Below are 13,951 nucleotides of genomic sequence, written 5' to 3' on the forward strand. Positions count from 1 at the left end.
AACTGAGAAACCTTACGCTGCACCCACAGATGGTATGCGCTTTCTCCAGTTTCACTGTCGTCAGGCAGTAAATCATCAAGTAATTTGCGTAAGATCTCAGACATGTCTGAAATTGCATCAAACCAGGACGAGAAGGCACACAGAACATCCTTTTACATCATTTGTGATCCATTACCCTATAGAAACTCCCCAGGGATCCTTATTCCTCTGCTCATGCACAAAGGAACACCAGGAATCCCTCTTCACCGTCCCAACTTTGTGAAAATATTGAGATCTACGATTTCTGTATTCAGGAACAAGAACTGCCCGCCGTTCCATTCAGAACCCCTCACATTGAGAAGCTCTCCATAAACGACTGACAGCCTGTTTCAAAGCTGACAATTCCCTGCTCCAACATGGAGCAAGCCTCTCTTGAAAAAACTACTGGGAATTGAATTTTCAGCGGCATGAAAACAACTGTCACCCAGATGGGTGACAGTTGTTTTTAGGAAGCATTACCTGCATAGGTGAGCAACTCCCCAGGTATATTAGATATCTAAAGACCATGCTGAGCTAAGAAACCCTCTACTAATTCACTGCCATCATCGGTGAAACTGCAATGCCACAAAAGTGATTTAGCGTTCACATACACTTCAATAAGGATTGGACTATTACCAGAGAATCTGGTAAAGGATATTATCCCAGACCTCAAGATGACGATCAACAGGATCTCTATACTAAAAATATGAACTTGCAACATACATGTCCAGAACATTCACATGGACAACATGATGATTACTTGAAAGCTGTCAAATGAAGACACAATCAACCTCTCTTCTGCACAAAACAGAGGACGTACTATCTAAACCAAAATAAAACCTCTTCCAACAAGAAAAACCTGACAGTTCATTAGATACAATGTATGAATCCTGTAATAGAACAACAGCCAACCCTCGACATAGCACTAACTCACCAAGCTCAATCTGAACAATGCAGGCATCCTGTGCATTTTATAGATAAAATATAACCATTAAATATTGAGTTGTAATACATTTGAACAGCTCTCAGATAGTGTCACATTATTTACTAATGGCAGGGTGGTTGTGATCTTTTCAAAAGCATTTACAATTAATGCAAGTCAGACCATCTGACTTCTTAGGACACCATCACACTTGTGCCCCTCGTCACCACAATGAGCACATACTGCACGGATTACAGAACTTAGCCCTGTGACCACACCTGCAGCACTTAAAACAATGCTGGACATCTAAATACTTCTTAACTCGATTAGAGGAGAAGTCTATAAACAACCTACCCTCCTAAGGGAACCTGTTAAATAAAGTATTACTGACCTCGAAGATACCGTGGTAGCGCTTTGCCTTGCGCCTACCCAATTTAAACAATAGCCAACATTCAGCCTTGACAGAAGTCTCATCCATCTGGGTATTCTGCTCTCTAATGAGAGTCATCAACTCATCCTCGATCTATATCATAAACTATTATTCTTGGAAGCCTCTTGTACTTAGGGTCGACTTTCATATCAGACTTACCGACCTTTAGAGAGTCAGAAATAACCTTAATGGTTTCCTTGTTTTCTGCAATGACGACTAACCCCATTTTCATTTCCTTAATATTATGAATCTTCAAGCTCAACCTCTTTTGTTTAAGGATGACCTGAAATTCGTCCTTCTCCTTGCTGGATTTAATAGTTGTCTCTTCTCTTAAATTTACAAAGACCACCTTCAAAAACATGAAGACCACCTTATGTCTTACACTTTTCTTTTAAAATACCTGTGTCTTTTACTCTGAGGAATTGTAACTTGCTGTTAAGCCAGGACCGAAACAGGAACAGTCTCCCTCACCACAACCTCCCAAATCTCAGTGGGTTTAGCAGCTAACCGCCCATACCCCTCCACCAGGGCAGTCACAATCGGTTAAGCTGCTTTCATTTAAGAATGATTTTTACCTAGAGCAACCCTAGAGTTCTCAATAATCTTTAACAACTCACCAAAGCGTTCTTTAAATACTTTAGTGAGCACAATTGAACTACCAACACCCCAAGCCATTCTCTCAAAATCTTGGATGTAAACACCCTCACCAACCTCCTACAACGAATCATCAAGCCGCACTTCAGCAACAACCTCGCTGGGTTTACCCCGCCTGGGCCTAACCTGTCGTCTGCCTTCCTGCTCTGACATCATAACACAAAACACCAAAAAAAAAATTTCTAAAACACTAAAACAAACACAAACACCAGTAAACAAAGTAATGTTTACTAACAAGATCCAAGCAATGGCAGGCATCTATAAAAATAAACAAAATGTCGGCAAATCAATAGCTGTTTTAAACAAATAGCTATTATGAAAATAAATTAAATAAATCTGAAGAAACTAGAATAATTAAATTAATTATGTTGTAAACAATAAATAATGACCAGGACACCTTTAGTGATGTATAGAGGATCCCATTATGGACTTTACCGGTAGTCCGCCACCCGTGCTGCTTCAGAGCCAAAGGGCTTTTGTCAGTAGTTTTCTTAAACCCTCATACTTTTCTTGTACAACACTGCACTTGGCACTGGGCAAAGATGGCCCTCCTCACCCGTCATCGAAACCTAAACTGATTCTCACACCAATCAGCAGCAGATTCTCTAGCCTCCAGGGGCATTTTTACGCATGGTTTAGCGCTGGAATTTTGCCTCTTTTAAATCTCTTAGACTACAATGTCTTCTTCCTCAATTTTTCTTTTCGGCTGGCGTCTTTTTTCTTCTTTCTATTCCCTAACACCTAACTTGTGTGGTCCGTTTACAATTTTTTTTTTTGCCTCCAATACATGAGGCAAACTTTATATCTAGTGGCTTCACTCCGCTGATCACACACACCGCGTCCCCTGAGATAGTCCTACATCCTCTTATTACAATCAAGAGAATTAACATCTGCACGCTCAATGGGATCCGCCTAAAACGTACTAAGTCCGTCCTGTTCGCCCAAATCGACGCTCTGTATAACGCTATTCCTTCAGCCATACAAGATTCTTAGCGTCAGGAAATCCAATCCCCGTTTGCTGTTGACTATTCTTTTAATCTTGTTAAACGTGTCGAATGCTCGTCCACTGACCTGCTGTTGTGTCCTTCTTTTGCCGATCACAATACCCAAATGCTTTGAGTTTTGACATACTTGATGTTAGAGACCCCGATCTTCACTACTGGCTTTCGTTATAGGGATCCCTTAAGAATCATCATTGTTGTATTTTCCATGCTAAAAATGATTTTATGCTGCAGACTCAATTTCCTCAAGACCTCAATCGCCCTGCCGGGTCGCTCTTCCAACTTCGTTCTTGAATTGGCTTCCACAGTTAGCTGGGCGTCATCTGTATAAGCTCTTATCTTGCAGCCTTCCGGTAACCGCAACCGCAGAAATGAATCAAATTCCACGATCCACATCAATGGTCCCATCACACTCCCATGTGGACACCCTCTGCTTAATTGCTTCTTCCATTGCTGTTCCATGCCGTAGCATTACTTCTCTTTCCTCGAACTATCTCCTTAGGAAGTCAAACTCCTCCCAAATCACTCCTCGCCTACTAAACTGATATAATACTGAGGACCACCATATCTGATCGAATGCTCTTGATATCAAGGAAAATACCAGGACATAGCTGCTTTCTGATTCTTCTACATCTTTAAACAACGATGACACCGCGTCCTCCATACCTCTACCAGGCCAGAAACCATATTGATGATCTGATAACAGACCAACATTCATTCTATTATAAATCCGTGTAAACAAGATTTTTTTATACAGATTCCCCAATACTGGCAGCAACGTAAGGGGCCGATACGATTTCGGTGAAATCGGATCTTTCCCTTCTTCCTTATAAAATGAATATCTTCATCATTCCAAATTTTCAGCTTGCTGGAAACTTCGTCCCAAGTGACAAGTTCATAACTTATACAATACTTATACAGAACATATATACTTGTACATAGCATTTCCTCTCTTGACCCATAAGAATTTATCACCTAACAAGTCTGAAAGTGTATTCTATTTCTATTAGATAGCTTCTAAAGGCTGAATCTGTTTTGTGTATTTAGTTTCAGTACATAAAAATTACATAAATTATAAATTCTAAGCTCACCTATACTTTGTATTGTCTTCTCAACAAACAAAAGTCTCCTTGAACAGATGCACTGATTATATAGTTATGCCTCTGGTGAAAATATTCCTGGTTGTTTATTTGGTTAATATTGCCTAAGAATTGAGCAATTCTTCTTAGACAAAATGACGTTCTCAAATCTTTTTCCAGCCACATACAATTTTAGCCTGGAACAGAAATTTGCAAAAACTGAATTAGAAAAACAAAACTTTCTGGATGGGATATGAAACATCTAATTTTTAAACACTAACAGATGAATATAAGAAAACATGTTAAAAAATTGTTTATTTGTATTGGCATGATGAATGAAACAATTCACATTTCTCATAATCTCCAAATATTTATAACAGATGTCACCAAACTGAACTACGTGGTTTGGAGAGCAAGGGTCAAACATTAAACATACTTCTAATAAGACTCGAATTTGAAGAGCTCTGTTTTTGTAATAAACTTTCCTGAATTATAGCTTGAAAATAAATTACTCCTATCCACCTCAAAACATAAGCACCTATTTTTCAACAACTATTTTCATTAAAAAAAAACTATCTGCACATAAATCAAATAAATGCGGTAATTAAAAGTAAATAAATATAGAACAACAATAAAAAATATTTAAGTCAGTATCACAAAAAAAAATTTAAGTTGGTACTCACAAAAAATTAACCTGCGATCCAATTTTATAAATTACATCATATTTTAACTAGACTAAATGTGTGTTAAACAGTATTATAAAACAAATCTTTAGTAAACACAATATGATATATCAAAAAACAATAATAACTTTTAACTAATTCAGAGTATTAAATGATGAATGATCTCCATGTTACACTTACTATAAGTAATTATCACTAATGAATACACAAACTTCTAATTAAATAAACAAATCTGTTTATACAAATAACCAGTAAGAAAACTAAAATGAATGGTAGGCAATGATAAATTATCAAAAAAAAACAATCAATAATCATGTTTATCTAGCATTAAATACTTTAAGAGATATAAAAGTATAGACACTTGTACACCCAACAGCACCAAAGTATTTCTTTTAAAAATTATATTATTAAAGATGAACTTTTTTTTTCTTTATAAGGTTTTTCATGAGATCTTCAATCCCTTTATTTTTTATAATGGGTAGTAAATAAGGTGAATTTAAAAATCTAATAACAATAATAATAATATTATATATATATATATATATATATATATATATATATATATATATACACGGGGTCTGTAAATAAAGTAATGAGACTGGTTCAGAAAAATTTTTACTTATAATCCAATTATACATTGACTCACCTTCGAAAGAGTTCCCTTGGGAAGCTACGCAATGCTTTAAATGGTTTTCCCACTCTTCTTAGCAGTGTTGGAACTCAGAAACCAGAATATGGTTGAGGAACTACAGGAATGTTTTTCTTTGCCAAAAACTTGTTAATTGAAGGTGTAGTGTGACAAGATGCATTATTATGATGCAGCATGCAGTTGTCTTTGATGGCTGGTCTCATGCGAGTAACTCTTTTCCACAGTCTTTCACGAATTTCTCGGTAAACATATTGATTTAGTCTGTCCTGTAGGCAAAAACTCCTTATGGACAATACCATTACTGTCGAAGAAACAAATGCATGGTTTTGATTTCTGATTTTCTCATTTTTGCTATTTTGGGACATGGTGAGTTTGAAGAGTGCCACTCCTTGCTCTGGCATTTTGTTTTGGATCGAACTAAAATATCCAAGATTCATTAACAGTAATAACATTTTTTTAGAAAATCAGGATCACTTTCAATTCGCCCTAGAAGATTGCGGCACACTTCCACTCTGTTGTTTTTCTGTTAAACAGTGAGATTTTTTGGGCCCAATCTTGCAAAAACTTTTTTCATGTCCAATTCATTTGTCAAAATTTGATGGACTGCATGGTTCAAATTCAATTGTTGTGCAATCATTCTAACAGTTAATCGCTGGTTGCGCTGTATAGTCTCTGATTCGCTCAACACTGTCATCACTTTTTGAATAACGATTTTCCAGAGTATGGATTCCAACTGATTCCAGGCCATCTGAAAATGCTTTAAACCACCTAAAAACTTGGGCTCTTGACAGAGCATCATCTCCACACGCCCTTTTCAATTTTAAAAAAGTTTGAGTAGCATTCTTACAGAGTTTAATACAAAACTTGATTGCACAACGTTGCTCATAATTAGTATCACTCATTTTTGAAACACAACAAAAACTTGTTTCATGAAAAGTTTGTTTATGTCTCACAAGGCAACAATAGAAATAAAAATATTAATACCTAATATAAATCAGCTGTTCATATAACCATGTACAGTGTACCATGTGTTACAGTGTTGCCAAATAGGCTGCCAAAAAAAAAAAAAACTAGTCTCATTACTTTATTTACAGACCTTGTATAAATATATATATATATATATATGTGTGTGTGTGTGTGTGTGTGTGTGTGTGTAAAAATAACAACCTTAACAAAAGTCGGATTGAGCCTCCACAAGGTGCGCCTGGATATTATGCAAAACAAATAAGAGAAACTTGTCTGGTGAACTGAATTTAACCAAACTTCACAGCTTTATTCATCATCAAATCACACCTCTAGATCACATCTAGGGTTGCAAATTGGGACCTAGTCCCACCACCTGACCTCTTGACAGTCAATCATGAAAGGTCTTTTAAGGAATACTCCACCAGCTGAACCAAGCAATACCAGAGTTCAGAGAAAGCATCATTTGGATACAGTGGGCTGCCAGTTAAAAGAAACATGTAATTAGAACCATTGGAATATTCCAATACTACACACACAAACAGGAAAAGTACAAAGTCCAAAATCAAACCAAAGCAAATCACCTACATTTCCACCCACAATGTAAACTCACTCATGCAGACCAGTAAACTAAAAATAATAACTGGCCTAATGGACCAACACAAAATTTTCATCATGGTTCTGCAGGAAATAAGAAACACCAACAAGGACTCATGAAATCTCAAGGATGTAGACTCTACTAAGGTATACCTGGGAAGAGAGTAATGAAAAATTGTCCCACAGTTTGGAACAGGCTTTTTAGTCAGGCTCAAAATAATAAATTCCGTACAAGTATTCAAGTTACAATCCCCAAGAATCTCAACGCTCACTGTTTACGCCGTTTAGCGTAAAGTTTCCGTTATTTTCAATGAATTCCAAGCTAGGGTGGGTCCCGTTGTTTTGTTACAGGAATGTTAAATTTCACTTTGTTTCGTATTTTGGGCTTGTCAAAACTACCTGTTTTATTATTTGTTCTCGTGTTCGACCCTCCCTCCGTCATCCTTAGTGACCGCGTCCATTCTTCGTCCATAATCGCCGAGATTAATTCTTATCTATTCATGCACTGAATTCATATTCTCTTAAATTAATCTAAAGAAAATTACTCCTGATATGAAGTTATGTTTTTGTACTTCTTTGTAACTTAATATTTTCAAGAAAGCTTACTATTAGAATAAATTCTATTTATATTATTATTTATTTTAATGTGATTATATTGTGATTTAACGCCTTCTATACTGAAATTATTGTAATTAATGTTTCCTAACCTAATGAAATCTGTTCATTGCTAATCTTCATAGTACAGTATATGTTAGTAGTGCAACTGTTTTCCAGTTCCACTTTCTATTGATGTTATGTCTTAAGCATCTAATTTAAAATTAAGGTGTTTTATGTTCTCTTATTTTCCGGCTCTGTTACATTGTGTATTTAAAAAGGTTTATTCATGTATTTTTGTATTTAACAGCATTATTCATTTGTTGATTCAGCTGATATGTTAAGTATTATTAAGTTATGTTAATTTCATAATTTCCTGTTTTGTTTTAAGATTATAATTATAACATAAGTTCATTTGTTACACTTTCAATAAAGTCCAATTTCTTTTGGCAAATACTAGCTGTGTGTTTTTTGTTAACTTTACCCAACACTCACCTTAAAAGCATCTAATAAAATCTACACTATAATAAATGCCCATGCACCCACTAAAAAGAAAAAGAACTCTCCAAAAAAACTGTACAGAAACAGGAAAGTTCCAGGATCTACTTAAGCTGATTATAAATAACATCCCCAAAAACCATGTTAAACAATTAATCGGAGACTTCAATACTCAACTAGGCCAGAGAAAGAAGATACCACCAAAATCATCAGAAAATGGTCCACCCAAAAGAAAACAATCAAAAATGGACAGAGAATTGTCGATCTCTGCAGAAACCACAACTAATCTCCAAATCCACATATTTCAACAGGAAACCTCAAACTCAAAACCTAGAACCACTCAGACTACACTAAAGGAGAATAATAGCAACTAGACCATGTCTTCATAGACAAACACCACCACAAGGAGATCTACGATGCAGAAGTCCTATAAGTAGCAGACACAGGCTCAGACCACTATGTAGTCAAAATTAAAATTCAATTTTCTCCCCAAAGAAAGCAACAAAACCAAGCCCCTAAAACTAAAAAAAAAAAAAAAATGGACCCTACCCAACTAATCAAGAATGAAAATTACTGAAAAAAAACAATCATGAGTAACTTCGAAGATCTAGTCAGCAGCCTTAAACGAATCACAGAAGAATTAGCTCCATAAAATCCTGTAAAAAAGCATCAACAGTGGTACAGAGAATGTGATGAAACAATGGAGAAAAGACATCAAGTGGCTATTTCACAAATCCCAAAAATCAGAAACATCCTTCCTAAATCTAGTAAAACAAACTAAAGAAAGCACACAAACACTAAGGAGAATAAAAATACAACACCATAAAGGCACACTGAAGTAAATAGAAGAATTCAATAAAACACAGTCAAGACACTATTACAAAACCTTCAAGAATCAGCTCCAAAAATACAAACCCCCAACCCTATTAATAAAGAATGAAAACAGTAAACTGGCCCATAACAATAAAGACAATGTGGAAATCCTAGCTAAGTATTTCAATAAACTCCTAAACTGCGAAGAATCGACAAAATTCCTAACCTTAAACATTAACCCCCAATAACAACACTACCAGAAAACATCAACCCCCCTCCATAATAAAAGAAGTCTACCAAGCACTGGGTGAGATGAAAAATTACAAAACAGCAGAAGATCAGACTTTTGTAGAGATTTGGAAACATACAGGAAGATCAGCAAAAACTGCCCTTCATCAATTGCTTGTCAACATCTGGATCAAAGAACAACTACCAGAACAGTGGAAAACAGCCCTCATCCATCCATTACAGAAAAAAGGGAACAAAACAGACCCTAACAATTACAAGGTATCTCATCACTCCGAGACACAACATACAAAATTATTTCAAGAATCATCCTCAACAGGATCAGTTTACAACTTGAGAAAGAGAAGTAGGAGAGTATCAGGGAGGTTTTAGTCCCTGGAGGAGCTGTCAAGACCAGATCATGAGTCTCAAGCTAATAATGGATTACAACAGGAAAAGAAACAGAGAAATGGTGATAACATTTGTCGATTTCAAGAAACCTTATGACTGCATCCACAGAGAATCCCTACTAAAAATTCTATGACACCTCGGACTACACACCAAATTAATAAACATGATAAAACTGACCCTCAATTTTAACAATAAGTCAAAAGTAAAATTTAAAAGCTAGCTATCGAAACCATTTGAAATCAAAATAGGACTGCACCAAAACAATGGGCTCTCACCGCTATTATTCAACTGTGCTCTAGAAATGATAATGAAGGAATGGCTCAAAAAATGCCTCCCAAAAGTAAAAATAAGCCGAAAAGTGAAAACAAATTATCTTGGTTTCACCGATGACTTGGTATGGCTAGCAAATGACAACAAAGTTAAATCACAGATATTAGAACTTCAAAATCCTTGCAAATAAAATTGGCCTCAAAATATCATTCGAAAAGACAAAAACGATGCCTCAAAAAAACAAAATGTTTAAAGGAAGTAACATAAATGGTAATAAAATCAAAATAGTAAACCAATTTAAATGAGAGAAATAAGAACAAACAACCCAAAAGAAAAACCTTGTTCCAAATAAGAAACAAACTAGCTGAAACTCAAGAATTAACCTGGAACACTTACAATAAAAAATGTTTATCAATAAACGCAAAAAATAAGACACTACAACACAGTAATAAAACCACAAGCCACTAAGCAGCAGGAACACTCTTCCACCAGAATGAACAATCAAAGACAGACAGACTCCAGAAAATGGAAAGAAGAATTGGAAGAATCTGCATCAATAAAAAAAAAACCAGAAAGAAGGCAGTGGTGGATTGTGTCCAACAAAGTCTCACACAAAGGGTTAATACCAATCACTGATACCACACATACGTCTAGGGTTCTAAACATCATAGGGTCTATGCTATGAACCAAACTGATGTGGCACACAGTGTCTGTGATGTTGGTCAAGTTCATCCATACAAAGATGTAAGAAGTTCAGGGGTGAATAAGCCATTAGGATTCTCCCTTAAAGCTATGTTCATATCAAAGCAGGTCTGCTCTCAAGGTGGAGGTATGGAGGTAACAAAAACGTTGGTAGTGATGTATCTTAATTTAATCAACTGTTGTGAAACGATGCAAAAATTCCTCTCACTTATATTAAAACAGGCTCAAATCACTCTTAGGATGTTTATTCATCCACACTTTTGATATGACAGTGAGGGAACACACCATTCATCTAGCAAACAATTTTCATTATGTAAATATTCGTGTAAAAATAATGCACCATTCATTTGAGATTCTTACTGACTTAGCAATTTCCTCCATATTTAATTTTCTTCTTCCATTACCATATTATGGATTTTTCCAACATTCTCTGCAGTATCAACTTCAGCATCATTTATGCTCATACGACAAAAATAACCAAACATGTTGTAAACTATTCATATCAATGGAGAAAACTCACTATGTTATTTATCTGCCTTCAATTTAGTTTTTCCCGACAAGTTTTGCCTTCAAAAAGTAATGTTTGATAGTCATATAAAATTCTCTTTCATCATTTTTCACAAATCACAATACTTGATCGGCTCTAACTACTACCAATAACAAAAAGTGTCTGACTGAAACTTGGTGTATATTCTTAGCAGAAATACAGGAAACTAAGAACAACCTTAAAAATGTACACTACTACCATCTCTTGACTATGATCAGTCCTTTCATCTTTTGATCACATTCTAAACACTTGTCTGCCAAATTCAAAAAAAAGGGCCAACAACAATCACATAAATGTCTTATGATTTAAATCTGAAGACACTAAGCTAAGAGAAGCAGAATCAATCACTGAAAATGACTTCTACAGTAAATGAAAACTTTTGAAGTAAGTTATTAAGAACACTCTATTTTTTAATTTAGTTTGGTTGTTATTAAAAAATGTTATTTATAGATTCACAATTCTAAAAACCTACCCAACTCTACGAGAAACAACTTTTATAAATTTTAGTACTTGTGTATTATAATGGGGCCACTTAGAATCCTATCTGTAGTTAGTTAGTTGTTATTTTTCTTATTTCAATGTAGCCTTTCAGGCTACATTTTCTTATTTTACATTTTCTTATTTCAATGTAGCCTGAAAGGCTACATTGAAATAAGAAAAATAGGCACCACCTAACAACCAACTGACTAACTACAGTGACTAACTGACTAACTACAGATTGCCTTTTAAATGTGCTGTTATAATACATAGTACCAAAATTTCTATTAAACTAAATGCCCAAAATATTTTATAAGTATCATTACAAACTTTATGGCTCCCTCAAGAAAGGAAGTGCAGTCTATTCTATTATAAAATCTATTTTTTTTATATATATAATCATTAACTGATTAGCTGATAACGCATACTAAGGATTAACACAACCTATCAACCCCAAAATTGCAGATGGAATAAAAACCATCCTTTGGTTAACAACTGTATAAATGTAGCAATTTAAAAATTACAATAATAATAAAATATAGAAATATTTGCTGCAGCAATTATTTTAACATAACTACAATTATTCCAATCTGAAGACAACATTAACAATTTGAAGACACAGATGACAATTAAAAAATGTAATGCACAGTAATATTAAAACTGCATGAACAGAATTTGAATAACTAGGCAGTCTTAAATGTTGTTTTATCTTTCAATGATTTCAAAATATGTAAGAAACACTTCAAAGAAAAATTTAAAGCCAAAAGTAAAAAAGAAAAATTAACATTTTTAGCAGTTTTTAAGAAAGTTTTCTAATTTCATTTCTAATGACTGAATTATTTTAAAATAACTAAAAAACATTCATTTAATCCATAAAAATAAAAAAAAATATTAAAATAATAATCTAAACTAGAACGAATGTTCAGGAATCTATCACATAGTCAACTGACACACAAGTTCAGAAAGGAAGACAATTAAAACATAACTGAACATTAAAAATGAACATATGGTAGGTACAATAGATTCTGAAAAAAATTTTTAAAGTTATTAGTTTTCATTTTTGAAGGTTTTTTCTCAAGAGGCAAACCATTTGTTACACAACAAAATCATCAATACTTCATATGTTTTATGCTTAAAAAATCACATATATTTAATATTATAAAAATATTTTCGACATTTTACTACCAATAAAATCAATTCATCAAGCATTACATTAGTGAATCATATACATACTATTATAGTTTTATTATTCTTGAATGAAAAGTGTTTTAAGCATCCTCTGGATTTACATTTACTAAACTCTGGTTTCTTGAATCCAGTAAAAGAAATTAGGCCCCTCCATTGAAGAATACAATTCAGAATAAGCAGAACTTATTCGAAATGGAAAAGACACATTTACCTGAATATCCAATTGATATATATACAGGGTCCGGCATATGAATCTGACGATTTTGTTGTAATTGTTATGTTGGCACCACTGTCAATGAGAAGGCGGGAGTGTTGTACATCGACAGGTCTATTCATGCTATTTCAGTAGCCAGTATGTCATGGTCGGGTGAACAAGCGTTTGTGATTGAAGCTTATTTTATAAATAATGACTCTGTTATTGTAACACAGCGTTTATTTCACAGAGATTTCAATTTAAATCGATACGCGTCTGTTCCTAGTGGGAATAAGATATTGTGGGTGAATAATTGTAGGAACACATTGTCTGCTTTAAAAATGAAACCAACAGGACGAAAACGGACTGTGAGAATTATAACCTCATTTCCCTTTTTCCACCTGAAGCAGTTGAATCAATTGTAAAAAAGTTAGGTAAAACCTTTACATCAATGGATATCTTTCTAATGTACAATAAATCCGTAAAGGTCACAAAACAACTATCAGTGAAGCGAAGATAATGATTAATTTTACTGCAGACTGATGTATCACTGGTCTTGTATTAATTATTCTGGGTATTATGGTTATAAGACCACCACAGTTCATGCATTTTTTGTGCGTGGGCTTCATTTCATGTTACCTTGAATTGTTTATGTTTTAATAATGTTTGACAAAACAATTTAATTTTTTTAAGAAATAATGTATCCATATTTATAACACCATTGTCCCCACCACTACAGCTTACACATTTTTTAATTGACCGACTTCCTTCACTTTTTTACTTATGGCATGGATATGATGTTATGACATGAATTATGTGCATTTAACAATGAATCATTCCAAACAATTTTGTCTATTCAGTAACTGGTACCCACAAAAGACATTCAGTCGGGGTATTCCATTTTAATTCAACAAATTTTCAAAAATTTTTTTGAATCACTATTTTTGATTTTGAAGATATTTGGTACATGATAACTGCCCACCTTGTAGTGGCCAAAAAATATTTTTTTATATTTTTAAAAAAATTTTTCTTGAGTA

The 13,951-nt window shown here is 34.3% G+C and overlaps 1 protein-coding gene across 3 annotated transcripts in view; it reads right to left on the reverse strand.

Moving 5' to 3' along the window:
* Window positions 1-13,951, reverse strand: part of ZnT49B (solute carrier family 30 member 9) — a 138,816-nt gene that overhangs the window by 117,788 nt on the left and 7,077 nt on the right. For all 3 annotated transcript variants that reach the window (XM_075356460.1, XM_075356459.1, XM_075356458.1), the window contains exon 2: window positions 4,117-4,301. The gene's annotated coding sequence lies outside the window, so the exon portion shown is untranslated. The remainder of the gene's footprint in view (window positions 1-4,116; window positions 4,302-13,951) is intronic.

This window comes from Lycorma delicatula, chromosome 2 (assembly GCF_047948215.1).
Source record: "Lycorma delicatula isolate Av1 chromosome 2, ASM4794821v1, whole genome shotgun sequence".
Taxonomy (NCBI): Eukaryota; Metazoa; Arthropoda; class Insecta; order Hemiptera; family Fulgoridae; genus Lycorma; species Lycorma delicatula.